The sequence below is a fragment of the Lissotriton vulgaris genome, chromosome 11, assembly GCF_964263255.1.
Source record: "Lissotriton vulgaris chromosome 11, aLisVul1.2, whole genome shotgun sequence".
Taxonomy (NCBI): Eukaryota; Metazoa; Chordata; class Amphibia; order Caudata; family Salamandridae; genus Lissotriton; species Lissotriton vulgaris.
This window is the reverse complement of record NC_141699.1, coordinates 1036781481-1036805442: the sequence shown is the minus strand read 5'-3', so window position 1 is coordinate 1036805442 and position 23962 is coordinate 1036781481. Positions and strand designations below refer to the sequence as shown.

Here is a 23962-nt window from a genome sequence, read left to right as displayed (position 1 = left end):
GCTGAGTTAGGTACTTTGGTAAGCCCAGATAGAGGGCGTTTGCGTAACCCAGCCTTGATGTCACTGTGGCATGGATTATTGTTTTTCTGCAGCCCTCTGGTAGAAGTCGCAGAATTTTCCGAAGATTCCTCAACTTACACAGGCAGCAACCAACTACTTGCTGGATGTGCGAGGCAAAGGACAAACTGTCTTGTTTGCATTAAGTTTTAATTTGTTTGTGTTCATCCAGCACGCAACGTCTTGGAGACAGCCCTTGAAACTCGAAAAGGTATGCCTCCGACACCTCCGAATACGGAAAGACCAGTTGGGTGTCATCGGCATATGAGATTGCCTTGACCCCCCAATTGGCTATCACTGTAAAAAGTGGAGCCAGGTAGATATTGAATAATAGTGGACTAAGTGCCGACCCCTGAGGGACGCCACAGCTGAGGACCTTGGGTGTTGAAGAAACGGTCCCCAGCGCCACCTTCTGTGTTCTCTGAGTCAGATACAACTGTATCCACCCCAGCGCCTGATCCTGGATGCCTACCTCAGCCAGTCACCTCAACAGCCTTGCGTGGTCGACCGTATCAAAAGCAGCCGACAGATCCAGGAGCACCAGCATCGCTGAGTCTCCTGAATCCATCGACCACCTCACTGACTCTGCCACCTCAATCAGTGCTGTCTCAGTGCTGAAGCCGGGTCTAAAGCCTGATTGCGTCTCATGCAATATCCTATTTTCTTCAATGAATTTACTTAACTGCCGCTGGATTATTTTCTCAAACATTTTGCCCGGCGCTGCTAACAGAGAAATCGGACGAAGATTACTAAGGTCCGTGGGGTCCCCATTTGGTTTTTTCTTTAACGGGAGGAGGGTGGCATGTTTCCATATCTTCGGGAACACCCCGGAGGAGATGGACATGTTCCAGATATGCTGTATTGTGGGAGCCATAAAGTCAGCCATGGTGCTCCAGAGCTTAGGTGGACAGGGGTCGTCAGGTGACCCTGACTTACAACGATTTAGTTCCTGCATAACCGAGTTCAGAGATATCGGCTGGAATTGTGCAAGAGTTTCACCAGCCACCTCTTTAACAACCCGATCCGTTTTCACCGTTCTCCTCTCCAGGCCGAAGGACTCATAAACTCGCTTAATTTTGCAGTCAAAGAAATCTGAGATGCTATCGCACAGTGTTGCCGACGGGTGGACCTCCCTCTCAATACACCTGGGTTTGAAAAAAGACTGTACCACCTTAAAGATTTCCTTACTCGAGTGTTCTGCCTGCTGAATTGATTCTGCAATGAACTGTTTTTTTGCCTTTCTAACAGTCTTCTGCAGTTTTTTGGAGGCTTCTTTATATCGGGCTTTTTCTAGGGTCCCGGCGACGTCTTTCATCCCTTCGTGGAGGTTGGTTCTGGCGGTGTCGGGGTCTCTGGTGAGGGAGAGGGTCAGCTGGGTGTCGTCGGCGTAGGAGATGATGTTGAGGTTGTGTTGGCATGCGATGGCTGCGAGAGGTCTCATGTAGACGGTGAAGAGGGTGGGGCTGAGTGATGATCCTTGCAGGACGCCGCAGATGACTTCGGTGGCCTCGGAGCGAAACGGGGGGAGGCGGACTCTCTGTGTTCTTCCAGCGAGGAACGAGATTATCCACTTCAATGCCTTCTCTTGGATGCCGGTGTTGCTGAGGCGTTGGGCTAGGGTGCGGTGGCAGACAGTGTCGAAAGCGGCGGAGAGGTCCAGGAGGATGAGTGCCGCTATTTCCCCGTTGTCGAGAAGGGCTCGGATGTCGTCGGTGGCGGCGATGAGGGCGGTCTCTGTGCTGTGGTTGGCTCTGAAACCGGACTGCGAGGGGTCGAGGGATCCATTCGTCTCGAGGAAGGCGGCAAGCTGTTGGCGATCTTCTCGATGACTTTGGCATGAAAAGGGAGGAGCGAGATGGGGCGGAAGTTTTTGAGGTCGGTGGGGCTTCCAGCTCTCTGGGAAGGTGGCAGTGTCGAAGGAGGTGTTGATGACGTCTTGGAGTTGGGGTGCGATGGTGGAGTCGGCCTTGTTGAAGATGTGGTGGGGGCAGGGGTCAGTCGGAGATCCGGAGTGGATGGTGTTCATCGTGCGGGCTGTGTCTTCGGTGGTCACTGCGGTCCAGGTGCGGAGGGTGGCGGAGGGGTGCGTTGGTTCGGCGGTTGGGTGCGAGGATGGTGCGCCTAAGCTGTTGTGGATGTCGGCAATCTTGCGGTGGAAGAACGAGGCGAGGGAGTCGCAGAGATCTTGTGAAGGGGTGATGTCCTTGTTGCCGGTGCTGGGGTTGGAGAACTCTTTGACGATGCTGAAGAGTTCCTTGCTGTCGTGGACGTTGTTGTCCAGTCGATCCTTCAGTGATTTCTTCTTGGTGGTGCGGATGAGCTGGTGGTGCTTGCGGGTCGTGTGTTTGAGGGCGGTCAAGTTGTCAGTGGTCCGGTCGAGGAGCCAGGTTTTCTCGAGGGTGCGGCAGGTCTTCTTGGAGTCCTTGAGTTCGTCTGTGAACCAGGGGGCCTTCTTGCTTCTGGGTTTGCTGGGAGGGTTCTTCATTGGTGCGAGGTCATCGGCGCAGGTGGTCAGCCACTGCGTGAAGTTGCGGGCTGCTTCGTTGGGGTCCGGTGTGCTGGCAGGTGGGTTCTGGCTGAGGGAGGTGGTGAGCTGGTCGACGGTGATCTTGCTCCAGCTTCTGTGAGGAGCCTGTTGCGGGTGGTGGTGGGTGATGGTTTTTCTGAAGTAGAAGTGGACGCAGCTGTGGTCGGTCCAGTGAAGTCCGGTGGAGTGTCTGAAGGCAATGTGCTTGCTGGATGAGAAGATGGGGCCAAGCGTGTGGCCGGCGTAGTGGGTGGTGGTGTTGACCAGTTGCTTGAGTCCGAGGTTGTCCAGCAGGGTGACAGTGTTGCAGTCCTTGTTGTTCTCCAGGTGGAAGTTGAGGTCCCCTAGGAGGATGTAGTCGGCGGAGGGGAGGGCGTGCGGGCTGATGAAGTCCGCGATGTCTTCGCTGAATTGTGTGCGTGGTCCCGGGGGTCTGTAGACGAGGGTGCCCCTGAGGGTCGTCTTAGGGTCGGTGTGAATCTGGAAGTGGAGGTGTTCGGCGGCGGTGTAGGGGTCGTTGGTGTTGGTCGTAATGCGGATAATGTTCTTGTGGACGATGGCGATGCCTCCCCCAGTCTGGTTGATGCGGTCTCTCCTGATGATCTTGTATCCATCCGGGATGGCGATGGCAATGTCTGGGGCTGAGGAGGGGTTCATCCCGGTTTCAGTGAGGAACGCGACGTCTGGTGATGTTGTGTCGAGCAGGTTCCAGAGTTCGACGGCGTGTCTGTGGACGGAGCGGGTGTTGAGCAGGATGCACTTGAGGTCGGTGCACGGGTTACGCTTGGCGGGTGTGATGCATGTTCGGAGGCAGGTGAACTTGCAGGTGAACTTGCAGGTTGTGCAGGTGAAGGGTCCGTGGAAGCGTTTCGGGGCGGCCCGGCAGCAGGCGGGGTTCCGGCCGGCATTGAGTGCATTGAGTGCGGCGGCGTCGTAGGTGTGACGAGTCGTCTGTCGTCGGTGGGGGCCAGGGGTCCTGGCGCTGGGCGCGGTCCAGGCGCGGACGGGCGCAGACGGGCTTGCCTTAGACGCGCCTTCGGCGCGCCAGCGGCGCGCCCGCTGTGCGCGTCCGCTGCGCGGCCTCGCAGCGGCCGCCATTTATGGGTATCTGGGGGAGGAGGGGTCAGATGGGAGGTGGGCGGAGGGAGGGTAGGCGGGGAAGAGACCGATTTACGGGCAAAACGGCGGGAAAGGGTGGCGGGGGGACGGGAAATGAGTGAGGGGGGAATCTGTGGAGAGAAAGGGTGAACAGAGGCACACAGAGAGGTCAAAAAACGAAGGGGAATCTGTGGAGAGAAAAGAGGGTGAACAGAGGCACACAGAGAGGTCAAAAACGAAGGGGAATCTGTGGAGAGAAAAGAGGGTAAACAGAGGCACACAGAGAGGTCAAAAAACGAAGGGGAATCTGTGGAGAGAAAAGAGGGTGAACAGAGGCACACAGAGAGGTCAAAAAACAAAGGGGAATCTGTGGAGAGAAAAGAGGGTGAACAGAGGCACGCATAGAGGTCAAAAAACGAAGGGGAATCTGTGGAGAGAAAAGAGGGTGAACAGAGGCACACAGAGAGGTCAAAAAACGAAGGGGAATCTGTGGAGAGAAAAGAGGGTGAACAGAGGCACACAGAGAGGTCAAAAAACGAAGGGGAATCTGTGGAGAGAAAAGAGGGTGAACAGAGGCACACCGAGAGGTCAAAAAACGAAGGGGAATCTGTGGGGAGAAAAGAGGATGAACAGAGGCACACAGAGAGGTCAAAAAACGAAAGGGAATCTGTGGAGAGAAAGGAGAGTGCAGAAAACTGGCAGATGGCGGAGAGCACTGGTGGCGCTGCACGAGGCAGCGGGAGCGACCTACCCTTGGGTCAATGACAAACAACCATTTTGGTTTCTCACTACTGTGAGGCTGACCTCTAATAGAAATGCATTGGGGGTTCTCTGATATGTGTTTCAGTGGTATTTCCTGATATGAGAGAAGCAGCGTGATAAAGTTTGGTATGTTTGGACATTGGTGATAAATGCTGCGTGGTGGTGTGCGCAAATTTATTATAACTATTTTAGAAATGCCACTTTTAGTAGTTGGCATTTCTATTCAATGTGTCTTTGTGCCTGCCTGTTGTGTATTGCATGTCTGGCTCTGGAGTGACAGAGACTGGGGAGGTGCAGCGGCTCCAGAGGGGCTGGGTGAGTCAGCTCTAGGCTGAATAGGCCTGATCTGCATTTGGATTAGTGGGAGGAATAGCCCCTGACCCTGAATAGGTCCGTGCCTGCCATGTAAAATGCTGGCTCCGCCCCCCCTGTGGTGTGTCTGGGGCCAGAGCCCACACTAACAATGAGGGTGTTTTGTGCACTGAAAGGATGTTCCTAAGTGCCTCCCAGAACTGGCATGGGTATAAGTATTGGGGCTGGGACCCCATGAAGGGGTGCTGCATGGTGCTTACTTGGGGCCGGCAGGAGGAAATGGTGGGGGGTAGTAAACTCCTGCTCACGGTCGACCGGAGTAATGCAATCAAATAAATAAATAAAACAAATTTCATTGCGCACACTGAAATGCCAAATGCTTTTCAGCGCGCGCAATTACGTTTTGTTTTATTTATTCATTTACATTACTCTGTTCGGCCGTGAGCCAGAGTTTACTACCCCCCATCCTGCCCCTCCCCCACCCCACCGCCGCTCGGCACTCCCTCCAGTAGCCGCTACTGCGAGCCTGGTTGCGGGCAGGGCCAACCAGAGGAGAAACCAATCGCGGAAATGACTGTCGGAAGTCAGGCAAGCTTGGGCCTGGAGGAGGGTGGGGCTTCTGTCTGCCACTGATAGCCCCGGGTGTTGTGCACAGAGGGAGATGGGGTTGGCGGAGACTTTGCTCAGTGCTGGGACGACCTCCGCATTGCCACGGAGAAAGCGGGGCCTCGAAGGCTCCCTGTTGGAGTCCTCAATTTCCCCAAAGATAAGCCCTGGTGAGTGGGGCTTCCAAAGTGCACTGTAGGTGCCTACAGGTGCCTTTTCCTCGCAGCAACAAGAAGCCCCGGTGAGTCGGGCTGGGAGGGCACACGGTTGGTGCCTGTAGTGATTCACACAGCCGTACCGCCAGATCGCGGGCAGCAGCAACGTGGGGGGCATTTTTGTGTCAGAGGAGAAGACATGGGTAAGTTGCACCCTTGCCCCCATTCCGGTACCAGACCATCGGAGCCCAGACAAAGCCACGTGCTCATAGAGCCCTGACTTTGGGGACAGGGGGGCATTACGGGACAGTCCAAGACGGGCCCACCGAGGAAGGGCAGTTGGCCTGGAGGTCACCTTGTGTTCTGGTGGGGCGTAAGGCCCTAAGGTGATGTGTGCACCTCATGAGGGTTACTGTGGCGCACTGATAATTTAGGAAGTATGCCTAAGATGGGATGCATAATGTGTTTATGCTACCAGCAATGTTACCAGTAGTTACTGGTTGTGATTTTCGCTACTTGTAAGTTCTAATGGTGATGGCAGTGGCCCGATTGGCCCTGTAATGTATGTAATCACCTGTAAAGTAATACCTAGTGCCAGGTGGCACAGAGTCCACATGTGATTATGCTCTAATGTGTGTTATGAGTAATACAAAGGCAATTTATTTTATTTAACCTTGTGTGGAGTTTCTTTTCTGGTGTGCCTAGTGTGTCACTGCTGTGTGAATGTATTGCGCAAATGCTTTACCTCTGGGATAAACCTGACTGCTCTACCAAGCTACCAAGGGGGTTAGCAGGGGTTATCTTCGGTGTGTAACTCCCTTGCCTAGACTAGAGTGGTGGTTTCAGCCTGGCTTAGGTGCTGCCCTAGCCAACCAGAAATCCCATTTGTAACAGGGGCATTGGCAGAGACGCAGTTGTAAACCCGAGCCTCTTCAAGGCTTCCTGTGCAAAAGGCTGGAACATGTGGCCATGGGTGTAGGAAGCCAAGGGGAAGAAGACTGGTACAGAGTGACACTTGACTTACTCTGTCAGCCGCGAGTACCATTGCCAGTATGGACCAGCTGCAACAACGCCCCACTGCACCGACCAGATCGAACACTCCGGACTCATGCAGCATTGGCTGCACAGGGCTTCAGTACAAGCTGCCAAACAACTTTAAACGATGCTGTGACTGCCTGCTTGCGCTTGCCCGCCATTTGTAAATGGTCAATTAAATCCTGAGACTGAAGCCTCATGAGACCTGACGTCAATGATTGCCAATATGTATGGTGAAATATTGTAGCCAGCCATGCCCAAGACTGAGGCAAGCTGACAGCTAAGAGATTTGGCAGTCAGTGGAGGTGCTAAATATCAGCACCACGGCATACAGCTTAGGCGCTATAAATGCGCGACAACGCATTTCAGTGCCTTAATGTGGAACACCACACTGAAATGCGTTAGCCTGATCCCTGATGCGTGGTACTTGGCAGGGCTGGTTCTTTAATCAGGAGTAGAGTGTAGTTAGCACCAATGATTCTGGACATATATGTGGATTTGTCATCTGACCATGTCTTTTCAGTCACTACATAGGCACAGGGAACTCCACTTTAAATGCCACTGAACTGGCCAGAAATATTGGATACTTCAGGTTCACAGTATTCAGGGCATCCATGCAATGCATTTGACCAAAAGAGAGTGTGTTCAGATAGTATTGTTACAACTAACCATGCCACGTACACCATTGCGCCATGCATGCGCAAGTTAAACCTTGGCCCACATAGATTATTGGCTGACTTTGACCCATTATGAGAGACAAGTCATTCAGATTGCCACACCCCACACGTAATAGGCAAGGGCATGCAGTGTGCAAGAGGCAGAAATGTGATTCCAGGTGCACAGTGTCTTTATTTTCTTTCACTGGGTATATATATTGATTGTTTCATGTAACTGCCTTACAATATTTTAAGAACAGGCAATATAAAAAACACACAATAAAAGTATGTGTACAGCAATCTATCAATTAAATGTACCAGAAACATTCAAATGCAAGTACAATAAGGTGCTAAAAATGTGCATTTCCATCAAAGGTATACAACCTGAAAGGAACATGTTAAATTCTTCAGATACAGTAAAGCGCAAGTGCAGTGAAAAGGTGCACATTACCATCTGATGCAACATCCTAAGTGAGAGAAAAGCATATGCATCATTGTCAGTTAATAAAAACATAAGAACATTTGGGAATTATGGGCCATAATATCAAGAAAGGGCGATACATTACCGCCGCTTTTATGGGCAGGAAACTGCAGCTAAAGCGGCGATAATGGGCTGATATTATGCCCTTGTGAATTCCCATAGAAGCCCAGGTTAACACCAGAAACTGGGCTTCAATGGGAATTCACATGTGTCGCCCTTTCTTGATAATATGGCCCTATCTTCTTATGCAGTAAATAGCAGCATGTTCCATCATAGGAAACGGCCAGGTTCATAGAGCCTACCTACTTAAATATATTCCTAGAATGGAGGGCAACTTCTCAGGCGAGGCCACGTATCCCATAAATTTGACGCTACAGAGGAGACTACGTACATATCATCTGATTTAATATATAACGCCATTGCTGGTTTAACACATCTGACCACACAATATTTAAAAGGGGGAGGAGCCACATCCGCCCTGCGGCTACATATTTTGTACAAAACAGAATAAAATGGGTTAGATTGTCCAGACCAGCGAAGCTACAACCACAGTCGCGTTTCTAGTGTCGAGTATATGTATACATATAAGAAAATCCCAGGTCGGGAGGATACCTAGCTGGAATTTTAAGTAAGTATAATGTTCGCTTCAATTCAGGGTACAACATGTCCAGATATTCTGGACACGGAAGGCCATAGATGTTGCTGAAATAATTGCTCGTGAAAAATCCCAGCTTCTACTCCTGGCGTTTGTTATCTGTGTGTATTCATGATACCGTTCTTTAATCAAATCTGCAGTATCCTGTCTAATTCTACCAGGAGCTTCCCACAAAGACACCAACTGTAGCTCCTTTAAAAAATGTTGTACATGTGATGACCATGCAGGGACATGTCTTTCAGATTGCCACACCCCACACGGCGCGTAAGGGCACTCAGCGTGTAAGCGGCAGCAGTCTGATTCCAGGTGCACAAAGTCTTTATGTCTTTTTGGCTGAGACGTGCTTTCTACTTAGGACTATTGCTTTTCTGACCACAGATTGTACCCAAGCATTCTGGAAGAAGCAGAACCATATAGATGTTCTAACTATGAAACAACAACCCATAGTTCTACGAAACAACAGTCCATATTAGAGTATTAGACAGAAATCAACATCGTTTATACCAGGTGCCATTAGTAGACATAGTGTATGCTGATGATTACTTTTGCTCCCCCCCGCCACTCTCCCCCCCAGGATACCCTCACTTAGGGCTAGATGTAGGTAAACTACATTTACCGAATCTAAAATACCGAACTTTACCGATTCGGTATTGTAGAATCGGTAAATGCTATGTAGGTAATTACTCTGTAAGTATTACCGAATCGGTAGGATTCGGTATTTACCAAATCGGTAAATACCGATTCGGTAATTCCCATTCATTCAGGCCCATAGGAATGAATGGGAATTACCGAATCGGTATTTACTGATTCGGTAAAAGGGGGGAAACATTCAAGGGTGGCAGGGTGTCACTTTGACACCCTGTTGCACCCCTGAATTGTGCACGGGGACACATGTGACACACATACATGCCCTAAGGGCATGTATGTCTGCCACATGGCACTGTTATTAAACGCAAAAAATTTGCTTTTTTAGGGTTTTCGTAATTTACCACCAACTTGTAGTTGGTGGTAAATAACAAATCCTTACAGGTGAAAAGCACTCACTTGAGGGCTTCCTACATTTCAGATTTAGTAATTTACCGAATCGGTATTTAAGAATTCGGTAATTTACCGAATTCTTAAATACCGATTCAGTAAATTACTGAATCTGAAATGTAGCCACCTACATCCCAAATGCCTAATACTGGTCGGTAACGGCCGAAATTCAGTAATTTCACCTGTTACTGACCGGTAATAGGGTTCCTACATCAGGCCCTAAGTGTCTGATATACCCCATCCGGAAGATCTGAAACTTTTATAAAAACATACTTTGTTACACAATATGACGAGTGGGGTGTGGCCATAACGTGAGAGACAGGGTTGACACCCTGAGATAGGATAGTGTAGGTAGTGAATGCGCTTGGGTGAATGCTTGCATGTTGTAGGGATTCGGTCTTTTTTCTCTTGTTTCTGCATCTAGAAGTTCTCTGCATCCAACTTCATGTAATGTCCTTCTATGTGGCCTATTTTCATACCTATACACTGCCTACGTGTGATCTTTCTTATTCACTCTTGAAAGGAGATGGGATATAAGGTATTTTTTTTTAAAATATCTTTTTATTAAATAAAGAACAAACAAAACAATATGTGAAAGCATCAGGTGAGCAAGTCATAGCAACATTGCAAGGTTAGAACTGCCATTCGTACAAAATCGCAAATACAGTACAAGAAATTTTTCCAGGATCACGGGGACTCCAGCGCTGCAACATCTAGCTGTCTCAACGGGGGTGTACACAGATCGCCACAGTAAGTATTCCAAGCCCCCCAAATCTTTCCCCACTTCTCCGGACAACCCCTAGCCACATATACCGCCCTCTCTGTAAACATACACCAGTCTAGATCCTGGGACCACTTGGCAGGCTGGGGTGACTGGCTGGCTCCCCATAATTGAGCAATGTTACGCTTCGCCACCATATACGCCAGTGTCACCCACTGTTTCTGATATCCATTCAAATCAGTGGTTTCCCATATGTTCAATATACATCTGCGGGCCTCCGGTTGCATCACCTCCCCCAGCACATCTTTGATCACATCAGGAAAAAATATCAAAAAATTTTAAGTCAACACAAACTCAACTACTTTTCCACAAAAATTTTATCTTCATCTAACAAGTCCAAAGACATTTTTAATATAGTTAATGAACTCTGTGACAACGACAGGACAGCCCCTTCAATAGCTCCTACGCAGAAGCTATGTGATTCCCTGAATAACTTTTTCAGAGAAAAAATTGTCACTATTAAATCGAGCATCGCCAGCTCCCCAACGTCACTTCCTTTGGATGACGTCTTTTATAATCCCTCTGTACTAGATGCCTTTCCGGCCATCGATGGTAAAACTTTTTCTTCACTTTTGATGAGGGTAAAGTCCGGCTCCCCTAATGACATCTGCCCCCCCCACATCTTCTCGGAAATCGGTCAGACTATCCCTCAGGGTATCCTACCCCTACTAAACAAATCACTGACCCAGGGCAGGGTACCTACTGGCTTTAAACACGCCCTGCTAATCCCTCTAATAAAAAAACCAGGTCTGGACCCCCGGGATTCATCAAATTATCGTCCCATATCCCTGTTGCCGTTCTTATCCAAGATATTGGAGGCTCATGTCTCCAATTGCCTCTCCAACTTTGTGGAAACCACTGGGTTTCTGGAGCCAAATCAAGCTGGGTTCCGTCCAGGCCATTCGACCGAGACGGTAACCCTGGCAGTCCAGAATACACTTCGGTGTAACGCAGACAGGGACGTCCACCAGGCACTGGTGCTTCTTGACCTGTCTGCTGCATTCGACACGGTCGACCATACTATTTTGGTCGGCCGTGTCGAGCAGGCAGGCCTCAGAGGTACTGCCCTGAGCTGGGTGGAATCATTTTTGTCTGACCGAACTCAAGCAGTGAGACTGGGCACCTTCACAGCCCCTAGAATTAAGAACGACTGTGGTGTCCCCCAGGGCTCCTCCCTGTCTCCCCTTTTATTTAATTTATACTTGCGTCCCCTCTTGTACTCCTTGAGGAAATTCAAAGTGTGGATCTTTAACTACGCAGATGATCTGCAATTGATTTTCCCCCTAGGCTCGCCGGACGCTGTTACTGAGTTTAGGGAGGTCATGGCTCATATCCAGAGATGGATGGGCCTTAACCACCTAAAACTTAACCCAGGCAAGACTGAACTGATCCTGCCTGGGAAGAGCGAACTCAGTTGGGGACCTCAATTTTGGCCTCCGGAGATGGGAAACCCCCCCTCTAAATCCCGCACGGTCAAGAGCCTTGGAGTCACCTTTAGTGAAGACCTCTCCTTGAAAAGTCAGGTAGGGTCAGTTGTTTCCGCATGCTTCTTTCAGCTGCGCAAGATTAGAAAGATTGCCCATTTCCTAACCCATTCTGCCCTGATACAGGTGACCATCGCCCTTGTGCTGTCTAGGCTGGACTACTCAAATAGTTTATATTTGGGCCTTCCAGCCGGGCAGCTCAAGAGGCTGCAGCTGGTTCAAAATCAGGCGGCCAGGCTGATCTGTGGGCTTCCTAAATGGCAGTCCATCAGGCCAGGCCTGGCAGATCTGCATTGGCTGCCGGTAGCCCAGAGGGCGGCTTTTAAAACCGGCTGCATTATCTTTAGGGCATTACAAGGCAAGGGCCCCAAATTTATCATCAACTTGCTTGCCAGATACGTCCCCTCTCGCAACCTCCGTTCTGGTCACAAAAGCTTGCTCACGGTGCCGGTTGTCAGGAAACAACGTCAGGGCGGCAGCTCCTTTCATTTTCTTGCTGCCTCCATCTGGAACTCCTTGCCAGCTTCTTTAAGGTCACACGAGGATATTTTAGCCTTTAGACTTGCTTTTAAGACCTGGCTTTTTAGGGAAGCCTATCCTTAGATGTTCTAAGTTGTCCTCCTGTTGTTGTGTTGTGCTTCTGAAAACTTCCTACAGCGCCATGAAGCCTACGGGCGTACGTGCGCTTTATAAGCTAAATTTAACATAACATAACATAACATCATGTATTTCCATCCAATAGGTTTGTATCTCCTCCCAGTGCCATAGAATATGCATGTAAGTGCCCAATTCACCACACCCCCTCCTACAGTCTCCGCTTGCCACTCTCCCCATGTGCACCAGTCTAGGCCCTGTAACGTATGATCTATGTAAGATTTTAAGTTGTACCAATCTAAGCGTCATCTGAATTGCGACCACCTTGGGGGAGGAAACCGCCTCCACCCAGTCTTCATCATCCAATTCCAATCCATCCGCCCCCCATGCTTTCCTAATGCTCCCAAGAGGATCTTCCATATTAATAATTAGTTTCTTATAGATCATGGAAATGTTTTTTTCTAGGAGATGACCGTCAAGCACTCTGTCCTCAAGGGGGGGGGGGGGGTGGGGGTTCGCTCTGGTAGTTCTGTGCCTAGGGGTATGTGAGCTAGGAGGGCATGTCTAATCTGACAATAGCGGAAGTGTTCATTATCATGTAGTCTATAATGTTTTTGAAGAGATTTGAAAGTCTGCACACAGCCCTTCCCCCATACGTCCTTGATTTGACTAATTCCAATAAGGTCCCATTTGTCAAACCCTTTGGTCCTCCACAGGCTCCCAAGCTTCTCTGAATTAAACAGCGGAGTTGCCATAGTCAGCTTCCCTTCCCATCTCAAACCTCAGGTAGCCGCATGCCAGACATGTACCGCATGTGCCGTTGGACCCGACAGTGTAAATCTTCCCGGTCTGGCATATAATGCTCTAACAATATCTCCACCCAGAGCCTGTCCACGGTCCATGGCAAAGCCAGGGTCCCCCGGGGGGGCCATAAATTACATGATTCACTGCCGCAAGATGAGGCCAATACCCCAATCATACCAAGGAAGAGTCGGTTTAACAAAGGCTATGCGGGTCCTACTGTCCCAAAGAAGCTGCCTTTGGAGTGTCTCAATTTCCCTGAAATAGGTGACAGGCACTGGGTCCATAGTATTTTGGAGTACGTATAGGAACTGAGGCAAGGACATCATCTTGAATAACACCCCTCTTCCAAGCAAAGACAGAGGGAGGACCCTCCAACGTTCCACATCTCTTCTAAGCCGGTTCAAGGGAGGCTCTAAATTATTAGCATATCTCGCTTTGGGATCCAGTGTTATGTATATGCCAAGATATTTGAATCATACCGGTTTGATCTTTACAGGGCATGTCTGCGGGACCAGCGGCGGATCGCCTGATATAACAAACATTACTGACTCGTCCTTTTTATGGCAAACCCAGTATATCTACTAAATATCATCAGGACATCTAAGAAGTTGCTCAGGGATGCTCTGGGGTTAGTGAGATATAACAGTATATTGTCAGCATTGAGCGAAATTTTACCCTCCCATTCCGATGTCCACCACAATCCCCTTATTGATCGGTCCCCTCGGACTCAAGCCGCCAGCGGCTCCAGCGCCAGTGCGAAAAGAAGTGGGGACAACGGACATCCCTGTCTCGTGCCCCTCCGAAGGGTGGAGCTGACCGATTTACAATTATTTACTATCACTCTAGCCAAGGGAGCGGCATACAACAATCAAACCCACCCGATAAATTTTGGGCCAAAGCCCAGTTTGGTCAAAACCGCAAATAAATAGGCCCATTCAACCCGATCAATGCCATGGTGGCATCCAGAGACACCAAGACCACCGGTTCCCGTATCTTAGTGGAGTCACTCAAAATCCCATGAAGTCTCCGCAATTTCAGGGCTGTATTACGACGTGGCATGAAGCCAGATTGTCGTAATAACAAAATGAGAGAGAGGGTAAAGGGCACTCTCGGTCCCCCTGGCCAGTATTGTTAAACAACTAAAGAGTGTCGTAAAGAATATGTTTTGTGAGGACTAGACACAGAGAAAAAGGAAAACACCCAGAATGAGTCACAATGGACATCAGAGGGGATTTTTCAGGAAACCCTCACTCAAAACCCTGGGTGGTGACATGCTTCATCATCGGGCCCACCAGGAGAAGCCGAATGCCTCCCTCTTGTGCTACAACACCAGATTACTGCGGAGCTGGTTCTTCGTGGCAAGAGTGTCAAAAAGAAATGTGAATTAAAAATGTCAGTGACTGTACCATACAAAAACTTTATTCAATGGTCAGTTTGACATGGATAAAATATGTGTGGGAAAACTACCAGTTTATGACTTGGTTGTTTCCACTTAAAGTGGGGTCAACATCTTTCTGCCCATATATGTGTCATTTACTGGGCTTTCGTCAGGACCGTCAGTTTGTGTACCTCGGTGGTATGGGCACGCTAAGGCCCACCCTTACCAGAGGACGTGAAAGTTAAAAGCAGGTGTAGAAAATAAGTGCAAAAAACAAACCATAAGTGATGGAATACCTTCAAGTTAGAGGTATCTGTATAGTCTGAAAGGCAAAAGGATATACAGACAAGAAAGACAAACAACACATAGTTAGTGTAATCCATCTCAAGGGTTTTCTGCAGAGAGAGAACTCTGTGTGGAAGTGCTAAGGATAAAAAACAGGTGATTATTGTGCCATAAATGCTATTTTAGTGCTGGAAAACGCTGTTCTCAAGGTAGTGCAGCGTATAGACATGCACTATGTCATAAGAAATGGCCGTTGGACAGATCGGCTCATAGTACATCACTCGTGTCGTAGCGATCAAGGCGCCCAAATGGGGGGCAAATGGTGATGTCAGGGATCGTCAAGAAAAATTATTATTGATGAATACTTGGTGTAATTCTCACTTGTGATTTACAAGATCCACACCCCATGGGTCTCGGAAGGGGGTGGAGGCGACAATGGCACACCCTGTATGGGAACATTAAAAATGGCGAGATCGGAGTTAGGCTCAAAGGGTAGGCGAGGTTCACAGATTACTTATCTGGTTCATGGTGAAAGTAGTCTGAGGATCTTACTCCCGTAACGCCTGTCACCCGTTCAGCACCTAGCGTCTCCTGCTACCGGACCCCGTGGATGTGGGGCCGGGAGCCGAGAACGCTGAAGAACGGAGCTGACGGGGGCGTGGACAGCCGGAGCTGGTGACGATAGCCAATCGGAGTCAAGGCCAAGAACGAGGCTTGAAGGTGTCAGCCAATCAGACCCGGGCTTCATAAAGAGGCTGGAGTTCGAAGCAGATGGGCGATTTAGCCCAATCGGTGAGCGTGTCCAAAGCGAGGCTTGGAACACAGCTCCATGGGAATCTCTTCGTGGGAATATACTCAGATTGTATTATCCTGAAGATGTGTAAAATGCTGTAAAAGCAGAGTGGATGGAAAGGCATCATTGTGAATTGTAAATTCAAATTGTTGATTAATAAGACATACTTTTGTTAGGAGCAGAAAGGATCGAATTACAGAACAGAGGTGTTTACTTTTGAGCCAAAGACACAGCTATGGGATAATCTTTGCAGAGTCATTAACCTTTGAGTACTGAACTCACTGTTCTGAGATTTGGCATACCTCTTTCTTTGTGGCCGGGTCCTTCAAGTGCCATGCATTGATCGGGGTGATTCTACCAACCGCTGACTGCCCAATATCGACTTGCAACCACATCGGGGAATGGTCCGAAACACCCCTCCCCAGATATCTTGCCTCTCTAATCGTTTGCGCCATGGCTGCCAGAACCAGTATGTAATCTAGTCTGGACATACTATTGTGTGCGGCGGACACATGAGTGAAGCATCTCTGAGTCAGGTTGCACACTCTTCAACTATCTACCAATCCCAGCGACTCGAGAAAGTCAGGGAGCCACCTCTGTGCAGTCGCATGTGGACGCGGCGGGAATCTATCCACCCCGCCATCCAGTACGGCATTGAAATCTCCCCCCAGTACCAGAAGACCCAGGGTCAGGGTTAGAAAGATAGCGCTCAGATCTTTAAAGGTGTCGGGCTGAAGGCCAGGTGGCACATATATGGACAAAAAGGTGACCGTCTTACCCCCCAGCTGCCCCGAAATACCCGTCTTACCCCCCAGCTGCCCCGAAATACCAACATATCTGCCCCTCTGGTCTGACCATGTAGCCCGCAAAATGAATGGGAAGGAGTTTTTAAGAAGGATAACAACCCCTCTAGACCCGGATGTAAATCCAGCAAGTGCAACTAATTTGTATCCCCCTCTACGGAGAGCCATACACCGATTCCCAACAAGATGTGTCTCCTGTAACAAAGCAACCTCTGGGGAGTGTCTTCTGATTAGCTGGTTCACCATCCCTCTTTTGATCTTGTCGCCCAGCCCATTTACATTCCAGCTCAACACTTTCATCCCTGATCCCTGACTAGTATGAGACATTCACCCCACACCACTAACATCAAAATACAAGACTGTCACCTGATGCAAAGAAAAAATGTGTAAACAAAAGAAAACTCAAACTCAAAACAAATCACAATTCTGAACCCCATCCCCCCACCCTGCACCCCTGCATACAGCTAACGCTCATCCCCAACTAGCAGTGTGCCTGTCACCCTCAATCTAATCTACAGTTAACTAAAAGTAGAAAACAGAGGAGAACCATCTGGCAGGTCCACTACACCTTTCCCCTCCTCCCCTGACCCATCATAGCCACCCCTGCACTTTTCGATTCACCGAAATAATTTGCTGGACTCAGCTAGGCAAGGGATCCAATTACGTGCCCCCTTCAAACCTACAGCCACTTACTACAGATGATAGCCCCATTACATCCCCGCAGTTACGAAGTCATTGTTCATCCGCCTCTGCTTGGTCTTGAGTCTCTGAGCCTGGCATTTGGGCATTATCCAACCAGTCCGCTGCCACATCAGGAATGTCACAGTACCAGGCCTTCCCATTGAGCTCTACTCGAAGGCGGGCTGGAAACATCATGGCGTATTTTGTACCCTTGTCTCTCAGTTTCTTTTTTTACCGCCAAAAAGCCCTGCAGTTGCTTTTGTACCGTTTGGCTAAAGTCCGGGAAGAATGAGAAGGTCGCGTTTTCGAATCCCAATGGAGCTGCGTCTCGAGCCGTCTGAAGGATTACATCCCTGTCTCGCAAATTAAGAACTCTAGCAATCATAGGACGGGGGTTCGCCCCCGGTCGAGGTCAACCAACCGGGACCCTGTGGGCACGCTCAACCGTAAAGAAGTTGCTAAGACCTTTAGGTTTGAGATGGTTGAGAAGGGATATAAGGTATTTATCTATGTCCACGCACCTCTAATAATGATAGAGCATGCAATATAACTGCAGGACACGGCGGTCCTTGGTGGAGAAATCTTGACTTAGATTCAAACAAAGGAAAACTGTTAATATGTCACAAGCTCAGTAACTTTAAAACTTAATAGAAGTTTGCAAATAATAAATTCATTTGCCTGACTGTTTTTGTCTCTATGTACTACTTTTACAGATCACGCCCTTAGTTGCGATTTTAAAAGAAATTAGGTTGTGCTCTTATATAGAAGGGTTTTATTATCTATCATCTTTGGCCACATGTGATATATGTATTAGGGTTTCCAACTTTATCAAAGTATCTTTGGCAATTAGGAAACGGTATTAAGCCTTGCTACTGAACGCGATTAGAGTAAAACATTTTCATACATAACCCAAAGCACTGATGTACCTTTATGGAGGGAGCCGTAAAATGAAATTATGATGAGTGCCTTGTAACATAGACTGTAAATTTTATTAGAGGAAAGTTTTACGGTCTATATTTCTTCCGCCTTTTCTATAATGAATTGACGTGTATAAACTGTTTATTTGGCTGCTTTGTAAATAGTTGTTTGAAATAATAATCCAGTATAACTATTTTATGAATTTTTATGGTCCTTGTTCAAAATTAAATAAGTATATCTTAACTTGATTGATGAGACTGGAATGAATTGTTCATTTTGCTGCTTTGTATATAGACTTCTGAACTAATAATTTGTTGTGAAAGTTTTTATGAACTTTTATGGTTTTCGTTTGAAACCGAATAAAGTTGTCTTGACTTGACTTGACAAGAGTAATTGCATCTAGTCGCTAATAACTGTGGGCTCCTTAATGAGATGTCATCAGTGATGTCATCAGTGATGTCATTTGAGATGTCATCAGTGATGTCACTGACCATGTCATGAATTATGTAATATGTGACATCATCAGCAGTGGATTGCGGGTGCGCGAAATATAGTTAGTACAACTAACTATATAGGAGCAATTTCAATGGTTTTTTAAATGCTAATTCCTAACTATATAAGGCCTGAAACCTATGGTTTTTTAAGTGAATTTGCAAGGTTTTTAAAATGCTAATTCCTAACTATCTAAGGCCTGAAACCTATGGTTTTTTAAGTGAGTTTGCAAGGTTTTTTAAATGCTAATTCCTAACTATATAAGTCCTGAAACCTATGTTATTTTAAGTGAATTTGCAAGGTTTTTTAAATGCTAATTCCTAACTATATAAGGCTTGAAACCTATGGTTTTTTCAGTGAATTTGCAAGGTTTTTTAAATGCTAATTCCTAACTATATCAGGTGTGAAACCTCTATTTTTTTTCAATAAATTTCAAAGGTTTTGTAAATGCTAAGTCTTTGTTAGCGCATCTGTTTTCCCTCTATTTTATTACTCTCTGGCTAGATTGGGCATAATCGTCTTTCATCTAGTATGCAGGGTTATTTCTGGAGCTGTGGTATAGATGTTGCAAATCTGATTATCTTGTGAATTTTTACAGCTATATAAGAGATATCCTTAATAAAGAAACTTCATTGGTTATCTTTTGCCACTTTGTAATTTGAGAGTGGCTAACACAATGTCCTTAGGCGGCATCATGAACGCGTTATTTTCATTAATATATGGAAGAAACTTCATTTTTTATTTGATTAGGGTCAATGGACCTGGCAACAGATTGCAGTGCTACTTTGTAATCTGAGAGCGGCTAATACTATGTCCATAAACGGCATCGTGAATGCGTAATTTTTCATTAATATTTGGTATTAGAATACTATTGATAATCATCATAACATTTAAAAAGATTTTCTTTTTTCTAAAGTGCAAGTAAACCTGGAGCATGATGAAGTTGTTCCTGTAAGACCTTCGCGGAGGTCTCGGGACTCAGGGTCAACTGGGCCAAGTCCGGAATATACTCGTTCGGCCGGGACCAGGAGGAGTGCGATGTGCACCTTGGAGGGGCCCGGCTCGCTTGGTACCCAACCACGTTTAAATACCTTGGGCTACACATCTACAGAGACCCACAGGACATACTGGAGGGCAACCTGGTGCGTGCCATTTCCTCCTTGCGAGCCCAGATGTCCTTCTGGAAAACTCTGCCGCTGAACGTGCCCAGCCGGATAGCTCTTTCCAAAATGATAGCGCTCCCCAGGCTACTCTATCACTTCGCGAATATCCCTACGTATGTCCCCACACGGATATTCCGTGACCTGGAATCAATGCTTCGCGGCTTGATCTGGAACACGGGTCGCCCACGGGTGGCGCTGGCTAAGCTGTACTCCCCGACTGCGGAGGGAGGATTGGCTGTCCCCAACATGGAGCTGTATTACCTAGCTGCACAGCTCCAATGGGTAACGTACTGGCTCAGCGGTACGCATCTAGACGATACGGCCTCCGCAGACTACCAATGGACCCACCCCCAGGTTTGCGCCCTGTTTCACCCGTTGACCAAGGGACCCCGTCCTCTACCCTTGCATATGGCCGTGGCCCGCAAATGCTTTATCCGTAGCCTGAAACTGACACAAAATGTCAGATCATATGCTCCTGCCCTCCCCCTGTTAGGCACCCCCAGGAGGAGCGGGATGGTAACGTCGCGCAACCTGGAACACTGGACCACAGCCGGAGTAGAGACCATGGGCGACCTGTATGCTGACGGGGCCCTGCTCCCGTTTGCGGAACTATCAGCAAGCACGGGACTGCCGGCTGGGCAATTCCTACTCCACGCGGCGGTTCTGCGGGCATACACTGATCCCTGGGGAGACATCCAGGAGGAGACACCGATGCACCACCTGATCCAATATCTACATGTAATGGGCAGAGGCTCACACATCACGCATTGGTTAGCGCAGGCGCTTCTCATCCACACGCAACAGCCCACGCAGCAGATCAGGGCTAAATGGGCAGCGCAGGGAGGGACTGGACAGATAAGGAGTGGAACCTGATCCTAGCCGGCCCTGTGAATGTCCCCCGCAACTCCCGCTTCCGTATCATCCAGCTGTACATATTGCACCAGGCATATCTGACACCGAATAGAATAAATAGATACTTCGCGATAGACACTGCCGTTTGTCCCAGATGTGACCTGCTGGGTGCAGACATCCTACACATGCTTTGGCACTGCCCAACCCTGGCCACGTATTGGGGGGAGGTGATATCACTCCTGATTCACAGCACGGGCCCGGGACTGCCTGACACGTGGGAGGCGTGCATTCTCGGGTTATATAAAAGAACCAAACTAAACAAGACGCAGGCACGGTTCTGGGATCTGGGCCTCATCACGGCCAAACGGCTGCTCACTAGGCATTGGAAGCGGCGGGAACCACCCACCCCGGCACATTGGTTCACATCCTTCACAAACTGGGCCAGGGCAGAAGGCACGGCACTTTACCGGGAAGAAATAGCAGGCCTGAGGCAGTTCCCGATCGCGCAGCTCTGGGATGGCATCCTGGGGTCCCTGCAGGGGGAGGGCGCTGTCAGAGGGCTCACATAGAGTAAGCGCCACTGGGAGTGGGCCACAGAGGCTACAGCTCCGTTGACGGAACCACCGCACACCGTGCCGCCCACCCCCCCAACCCAGACACAGATAACCCAGCGCGCAGACCTCAGACACGGCCGGCCACCCACACAGGCGCTCACCAGCAGTCATCGCCCGGCGACACGCCCCCAGCACAGAGTCGTTGACACCGCCCCCGCAAGTACACTCCACCCCCCCTCACCCCCTTCCCCATATATGTTCACACGTTTGTAGTATCGGACCCCCTGCTCACCGGCGGTGGCCTCTCCAACCCCCCACGACACGGTGGACGGACGCCGCCAACGGCGCCCCAGGCAGCGAACACAGGCGCAGATGCCGCCTGATACACCAACAGCTAGGCTAATCCGCCTGACTGCTACACGCGCCACTAACCAGGCCGGCGGCCGGCGAAGCACCACGGCCCTAAGGAGCTGTCCCACTTTAAGTCCGAGATCACTCGCGCATGCACAACACTGGCCCCCTGATGTACTGGAGCATCATCGACATACACCACACTGACCAGAGGGGTCTCCTACCAGCACTGTGCAAACAGGACAGCCTTGACGCGGCGCAGCCGCGAAAGGAACATTGGGATATGCTGATACGAACTGTACTGTTTAGTTTGCTGAATTTGTGGTTTAGTTCTAGAAAAACTGAAAAACAAGACGTCATTTATGGAACTATTCTTTTACTGATTAAAGGTAATGTGACCATACTGCCTGTGCTCTAACATGCCAGAGACACGAGGAGCGCAACAACACGCCCTCCTGTGCAGACCAGCGCACTCACGATTTACCGTTCTTTTGCAGCCGGCCCGCAGGGTTGTAGGCTTTGCTATATGTACTGCACTTTTGAACATTAATAAACGTCTTTAAAAAAAAAAAATGATGAAGTTGTTCCTGTAATCGTATATATGATGTTTCCTTATTTTTTTTTACGACGATCTTTGTTTCATCTCGTCAGACGTCAGAAAGTCGTAATTATTCCTGGAGCCCGTATTAAACTGAAACTTTGTCTATTAAGCTCATTGTCTATTAACTACTCCCGTTTCCAGCCAAAGTCATCGAGAAGACCGTCAACAAACAGCTGGCCGCCTTCCTCGAGACGAACGGATCCCTCGACCCCTCACAGTCCGGCTTCCGAGCCAACCACAGCACCGAGACCGCCCTCATCGCCGCCACCGACGACATCCGAGCCCTGATGGACAACGGAGAAACAGCGGCCCTCATCCTCCTAGACCTCTCCGCAGCTTTCGACACGGTCTGCCACCGCACCCTAGTGCAGCGCCTCAGCAACGTCGGAATCCAGGAGAAGGCACTGGAATGGATCGTCTCCTTCCTCGACGGAAGAAAGCAGAGAGTCCGCCTACCACCGTACAAGTCAGAGGCCACCGAAGTCATCTGCGGCGTCCCTCAAGGCTCCTCGCTGAGCCCTACCCTCTTCAACGTCTACATGAGCCCCCTCGCGGCCATCGCACGCCAACACAACCTCAACATAATCTCCTACGCCGACGACACTCAGCTGATCCTCTCCCTGACCAACGACCCCGCCGCCGCCAGAACCAACCTGCACGAAGGGATGAAAGAGGTAGCCGAGTGGATGACACCAGCCGCCTGAAACTGAGCTCAGACAAGACGGAGGTCCTCATCCTGGGCTCCTCTCCCTCCGCCTGGGACGACTCCTGGTGGCCCCCAGCCCTGGGCACCGCACCCAAACCGACGAACCACGCACGCAACCTGGGCTTCATCCTGGACTCCTCCCTCTCCATGACCAGGCAAGTCAACGCCGTCTCCTCGTCGTGCTTCAACATCCTGCGCATGCTTCGGAAGATCTTCTGGTGGATCCCCACGGAGACCAGGAAGACCGTCACCCAGGCCCTTGTCACCAGCCGACTGGACTACGGCAACGCCCTCTACGCCGGAACCACCGCCAAGCTCCAGAAGAGACTCCAGCGGATCCAGAACGCCTCAGCCAGACTCATCCTCGACATCCCACGAAACAGCCACATCTCCGGACACCTGAGAGACCTGCACTGGCTCCCCGTCAACAAAAGAATCACCTTCCGGCTCCTCACCCACGCACACAAAGCCCTACACGATCAAGGCCCGAGCTACCTCAACAACCGAATCGACTTCTACGCTCCCAAACGGCACCTCCGATCAGCCAGCCACGCCCTCGCCGCCGTCCCACGCATCCGCAGAGCGACAACAGGAGGAAGGTCCTTCTCCTACCTGGCCGCCAAGACCTGGAACTCCCTCCCGGCTGACCTGCGCCTGACCCAAGACCACCTCGCCTTCAGGAAGAAGCTCAAGACCTGGCTGTTCGAGCAGTAACGGCACCCCCCCCCCCTTAGCGCCTTGAGACCCTACGGGTAGGTAGTGCGCTCTATAAATGTCTTTGATTGATTGATTGATTAACTAATTTGTAGTTAGTTTGCGTTCCATTTAGGCTAACAGGGTCTGATTTTATTTTCATATATATCGGCGTTTTTTTCGTACACGGCCGTCTTAATTATTTTTGACGGAGTATAAATTGGTATCTCATTGGCTGTAATTTAACCGGAAACAGTTCATTACCGGATGTGTTATTTTGTTTTTGCCGGATACCGGATACACTTTGCACAACCGGATATAATATATCTGATTGGCTGCAGTGGCGGACGTGAAGGAGAACCTATACTGGGCAATCTTTGAGGCTTACAGGCGTGCGCATTAGACAATGCGGACCTGAATGGGAGCATATAGCTATTACTGATGGCGCGAAAACGCTGGCGCTTTTGATTGGTTCAATGATGATTTAAAGGGAAGTTTGGAGTTCGGCTTCTTTGCACGCTGTCGGGATCACACGCCAGACGTCGCCTGCCGAGACTCCCCTGCTTGTATTGGAACAACCTGTTTTTATGCTCTCAAGGTGAGGTGCTGATGATAATAGTCGTACTGACTTCTGGGTAGTGGATGCGTTT

General features: G+C 49.3%; 1 long non-coding RNA gene across 1 annotated transcript in view; it reads left to right on the top strand.

Annotated features, from left to right (window-relative positions):
- The first annotated feature begins 5422 nt into the window (after nt 1-5422).
- Nucleotides 5423-23962, top strand: part of LOC147684020 (uncharacterized) — a 35248-nt gene continuing 16708 nt past the window's right edge. Inside the window, exon 1 of the long non-coding RNA XR_015301076.1 lies at nt 5423-5532. This is a non-coding gene — a long non-coding RNA (uncharacterized LOC147684020). The remainder of the gene's footprint in view (nt 5533-23962) is intronic.